Here is a 6,396-nt window from a genome sequence, read left to right on the forward strand (position 1 = left end):
AGCTAAAGCTCCATCTTAGACTTAGACTGCAGTTCTCCCTTCCACTTGTATTGTCCAATTGCCTGACTCAGAGATGACAAATCTTTGCAGCTTACTGTACCTCTCAATAGTGTTTCTCTGATCCCATCAGGAAATCTTTGTTTATAATGCTGATGTGAATGTTTCTGTCTTAAGAGAGCGGCGCTTCCTGAGCTGCTGAGGAGAAACCATGCTGTTTCTCTGTGATCGGGGAGTGTTGTGTGTTAAATGTGATTAGTGAGACATTAACACATTCTTGCTCAGCCAGGCAGTCACATATTTTGGTCGAGCAAAGGTGCTTTATGGACATTTTGAACATATCACCTACCAACATCCACTATAACATTAAAGTAAAAGTGTGAGTCTAAAGTGAATAGTGGTCTACATGTACAGTCTTCAGTGGAAAGTGTATGTGTATGTGTGCAAGAGCGAGGGTGTTTGTGACAGAGAGTGCGTGTGTTTGATTTTGTGGGGACCTGAAGTCCTCACAAGTATAGTAAAAAAGTAACATTCGGACAAGTGGAGACATTTTGCCAGTCCCCACAAGGACAACGGCTTTTTTAAGCTTAGGGGTTAGGTTTGGGGTTACAATTAGAGTTAGGTTTGGATGGAGAGAAAAAGACAGGGTGGGAGAGAGGTGTCCTAATATGCAGACTCAGAGGGTCAGTGCATTGTTTGTTTTATCAGTGCCCCACTGGCGCTGCAGGACGGGCTTTGAGTGACGGGGAGTGGCCACAGCTCTCAATGGAGGGGCCTGGTGATGAATGTTCAGAGGCAATCTAGGACACTGCAGCGGAAACAACATCAATTCAGCAGCCCTATCAGAGCAACTGTGATGTGTTGTTTTGTGTGCTTGAGAGAGTGTGAATGTGTGTGCGTGGGAGTATAGTACTTACAGTATTTTGTAGGCTATGTGGTTAATGATCATGTGATTTGGTGTGTATTTTTTGTATTTGTGTGTGTGTGTGTGGGGGGGGGTGCACGTGTGTTTGTGTACTGGGGAGGGTTAAAGTATTACAGATGTCTCTTGGCTGTGGGAAGTGGCTCAGCAATCCTTCCCATTGGTCATTCCCATGAACCCTTGACTCTCTGAGGGGCACCCTGGGAGGTGACGCTAGGGACTCCACATATCAGCGCTGCCTTGGCCAAACTGGCAGTCAGTTATCAACAGGTTCCATTGGATGAGAGCCCTGCCAGGCCTGCTCTGTGGAGAAAGTGATTAGTGTGTGTGTCACTGCGTGTGTGTCTCTAAGTGTGTGTGTTTGATGCAAGTGTGTCTGTGTGTGTGTTTGTGTGTTTGTGTGTGTGAAGGGGGAGCTAAGCCCCAGAGACTAGCCAGTGAAATGACACACAGGGATAAGGACAACGAATCCCATGCACTTCATGGTTTTTACTTACTCCCTTCAGCATTAGCGAAGCGCTAGGAAGGAAACCACAAGAATAATCATGTTGTGTCTGCCTTAACTGTGTTAAAATATTTTTACTCGCTTCAAGAGGAAGCTAAACCTCTCTTTCCCTAAATATCATAGACATAAAGGATGACTTTCACAGAATGTTTGGCCTTCTCATCTCGAGTGTGACTGGGGGGTGTTGTCTAGCTCCAGTTAGCTGGATGTCTCAGTAAAATAATATAGTCTGTGAAATGTTCCAATGATTTATTTGATTAAATTAAAACGGGAACTGACCTGTTTGCTGTGACAATGTTTGTTGAGTTAGGACAGCCAGACTGTCTGAGTTGGTGTCCTGCTGGATGTGTATAAAGGTATGGAAGCATACACAAACACTCTGCTTGTCTGTAGCCAATGCTGTCAGGGATCTTTCAGTATTGACTTATGCAAACACCAGCAGCATGGACATTTATTCACCTCAACTGGCATTACATTTTTGTGATTATTATGTTTAGTTGATTATAGGATATAAATGACCACAAATGTTATACTTCATAATCTTTGCTTCAGTTGTAATTGTTAATGCTACCACTTTTTATTTTACAATTGAAACAACAAGATATTGTTCAGATGATATGTTCAAAAAAGGGCATTCTCATCCTTTCAGTGTTCTGATTGGCCAGCTACACTCTCCCACCACCCTACAGGCCGAAATATTAGAGGATGGTAAGCCAAACAAGTAACACAGACCTCTCAAAAATGGATTTCAAGGAATCACATTCTTCAATGCAGTAAGCAAATTATTCCAGTCTCACACTTTATAACATTTTTCCTTGACAAAGTAGATTCTGTGAAGGTGTCGTCCTAAGAGTTGTGGGGATAGGGAACGAATGGTTGTCTCTCATTTGGCATGTTGTTCCAAGGTTCACAACCAAGCAGCCACATCAAGTCACTGATGTTCTCTCCACTGTCCAAGGGACACAGGTGGTCTCAGCAACAAGCTACCTTCTCACATTCTTAACAAGGGTCCAATTAAAAATCATTAAAATATAAAAGACAAAGGAAGCTCACAAGGACCTTCACTCATCTGCTAAATTCTCCTGATCTGAAACAAAAGGCTGATTGCTGTGATGCAGTAACATAACACACAATTATGGATTTGGTCAACTTTCCCGCGAATAACTAATATTGTCCCATGTGCCCCAAATAATGAAGTCCATCACACTTTCTCCATTTCAAAAGTCGCGCACTCCAAATTACAGGGCTCCTTTAGCTATATTAAAGTGTAATTATTATTATTTTTTTGTAGAAAAAGGCCTTGATGAATTTCATTAACAATTTCAAAGGGACCGAGCAAGGCTCAATATAATTACCGCCGAGAGACAGATCCACGCACCCTGCAGTTCCAGTTACATCGACCACTGCTTGAGCCCACATGGCTGCTCATTTCAACATGCGTCAATGTGATTGTAGTTCAGCGAAAATGTCTGATTTGTGTTGTGAACCTCTCTATTCCAGTAGCAAGTGGAATACATATGGACAAAGACCATCACTATCTATTCAGCAACAGGCAGTGGCACATTGTTTTACACTGAGGGTTGAGGCAGCACCTGACATTGTATGTTACAGTTGACTTTAGTTGACACAGAGATTCTGAACGTGTAGTGGTAGATCGTTTTGGTTTTGAACCACAAGAATGAAACAACCAAGCCACATGACACCTGATCAGAACATCCCCTGCAGGTATTATGTTGATCTTTTTTCCCCCCCAGAATATTATTAAACATCTTTGTGGATGTATATAAGATACTTGACGATAGGCTCTCTAATCTCCCAATGAAAGACACGTTCACGGCCAAGACAAGTCCAGTTCAGAAGCTAGTAAGGAAAAAGAGATCAGAGGGCATATCCTTGTGAAAACCTTTGCACGTGTAAATTGGTGGGTAGGCAGCAAGGCTGGAATAGAAGTCTATTAAAGACTAAGGAGAGACCATGGACCTCAGTGTCACCACCAGTCCCACAAGGCCGCCAGTGAAATATTATGACTCTGGGGGAAATGAATTGTGGCTACAGAGGATTCTTCTTGCTACACAAGACAACACACAGTGTCAAGGAATAACGGTTGCCCCTAGGCACTGGCTGAAGCCAAGTAAACACTGGGCATGGTTCTCGAAAGGGAATATATTCTAACATGTCTTTGAAGCCTCACCTAGGTTTTTTTTTAAATTCCCATTCAAAGCGGGAAATAAATACTTTTTGATAATTCCAAAGTCGCAGGCGGAATGACTGGAATTAAAGCTGACCAGAAAAACACTCAGAAAAATGAATGAAGCCCAAAGAAGCTTGGAGACCTCACAACAGTAGATATATCAGGTATGGCTTATGATATTGAGAGAGAGAAAAACAGACAACTAAAATGTAAGAGAAAAGCACATCTCCCAAATATCTTTACAATTATACTATCTCCCAAATACTGTTTTGTCGATTACAACAGCATACTGTACATTTGCAAAGTTGTACCTAACCAGACACTTTTCAGACACTGTGCCTCCTATTTATCCAATGCTTTTAACCATGGCTGGACAACCCTGTCTAAAAGTAGCCTCTATCCTAACCATGCTGTTGATAAGAGGATAACAGGGCTCTTTGAGATGGAGAGCAAGGTCCCCAGGTGGCCGAGTGGTCTGAGGACCTCTGAAGAGAACCTACTTTACACTGACCACCTAATGTACCGCTATATAACATTATCTGTCATGAATGAACAAAGTGCTTGAGAGTAAAAAATGCTATGTTGGCTAGCACCTTCTGTTTTTTGTTAGTGTGATAGCAAAGAGTTGGACTTTGACAGTTTACATTCATTCAGGTCAGGGTGCAAGAGTAGTTAAACAGCAGTTGGGGCTGTTGTGACATGACTGCCACCAGTAGCACCATTTTTGTCTCTCACCCACACAGCTTTGAGGCCACCAATAGAAGTAAAGTGAAGATGCCACTGTATCACCTTTGACTCAAACTAGTGCTCATTCAATATGGTCCTCACCAAATCATTCAGATCAAATGCAGAAATATTATTAATTTATTATGTCTATTCATTATTTGGTATTTATATACAGTTCTGCTTTCATGTTGTTGCTACATATACACAATAATTATGGACATGACTATATATACAGTGCCTTCAGAAAGTATTCACACCACATGACTTTTTTTTGTATTTTGTTGTGTTACAGACTGAATTTAAATGGATTAAATTGAGATTGTTTTTGGCACTGGCCTACAATCAATACCACATAATTTCAAAGTTGAATTATGTTTTTTGAAATTTGTATAAATGATTTAAAAAAAAAAATGTCAAAGTTTTCAACCCCTTTGTTATGGCAAGCCTAAATATGTTCAGGAGTAGAAATTGCTTAACAAGACTAATTAAGTTGATTGGACTCACTCTGTGAGCAATAATAGTGTTTAACATGATTGTTGAATGACTACCTCATCTCTGTAACCCACACATACAATTATTTTAAAGGTCCCCCAGTCAAGCAGTAAATTTCAAACACAGATTCAACCACAAATACCAGGGAGGTTTTCCAATACATCACAAAGAAGGGCACCTATTGGTAGATGGGTAAAAAAACAACAGACATTGAATATCCCTTTGAGCATGGTGAAGTTAATAATTACACTTTGGATGATGTATCAATTCACCCAGTCACTACCAAGATACAGGTGTCCTACCTAACTCAGTTGCTGGAGAGGAAGGAAACCGCTCAGGGATTTCACCATGAGGCCAATTGTGACTTTAAAACAGTTACAGAGTTTAACCTCTTACATCTATGGGGGCGCTATTTCATTATTGGATAAAAAAACGTGCCCGTTTTAAGCGCAATATTTTGTCACAAAAAGATTCTCGACTATGCATATAATTGACAGCTTTGGAAAGAGAACACTCTGACGTTTCCAAAACTGCAAAGATATTGTCTGTGAGTGCCCCAGAACTGATGATACAGGCGAAACCAAGATGACACTTCAAATGAGCAGGATTTTTGAGGCTCTGTTTTTCATTGTCTCCTTATATGGCTGTGAATGCACAAGGAATGAGCCTGCCCGATCTATCGTTTCCCCAAGGTGTCTGCAGCATTGTGACGTATTTGTAGGCATATCATTGGAAGATTGACCATAAGAGACTACATTTTCCAGGTGTACGCGCGGTGTCCTCCGTCGAAATTGGTGCGTCATCTTCAGCTGCACGTCTTTTTCCAAGCGATTCAGAGGAGAAAGTAGACATCCACGAACGATATATCAATGAAGAGATATGTGAAAAACACCTTGAGGATTGATTCTAAACAGTGTTTGCCGTGTTTCAGTCGATATTATGGAGTTAATTTGGAAAACAGTTCTCCGTTTTGATGACTGAATTTTCATTTTTTTTGGTACCCAAACGTGATGTACAAAACGGAGCGATTTCTCCAAAAACAAAGAATCTTTCAGGAAAAACTGAACATTTGCTATGTAACTTAGAGTCTCCTCATTGAAAACATCCGAAGTTCTTCAAAGGTAAATGATTTTATTTGAATCCTTTTCTGGTTTTTGTGCAAATGTTGCCCGCTAAATGCTACGTTAAATGCTACGCTAGCTATCAATACTCTTACACAAATGCTTGTTTTGCTATTGTTCAAAAGCATATTTTGAAAATCTGAGATGACAGTGTTGTTAAGAAAAGGCTAAGCTTGAGAGCTAGCACATTAATTTCATTTCATTTGCGATTTTCATAAATAGGTAACGTTACGTTATGCTAATGAGCTTGAGGCTATAACTGGATACAGGTTTTTTTCATAGCCAAACGTGAACAAAACGGAGCGATTTGTCCTACACAAATAATATTTTTGGAAAAACTGAACATTTGCTATCTAACTGAGAGTCTCCTCACTGAAAACATCTGAAGTTCTTCAAAGGTAAATGATTTTATTTGAATGGTTTTCTTGTTTTTGTGAAAATG

This window comes from Oncorhynchus masou, chromosome 25 (genome assembly GCF_036934945.1).
Source record: "Oncorhynchus masou masou isolate Uvic2021 chromosome 25, UVic_Omas_1.1, whole genome shotgun sequence".
Lineage (NCBI taxonomy): Eukaryota > Metazoa > Chordata > Actinopteri > Salmoniformes > Salmonidae > Oncorhynchus > Oncorhynchus masou.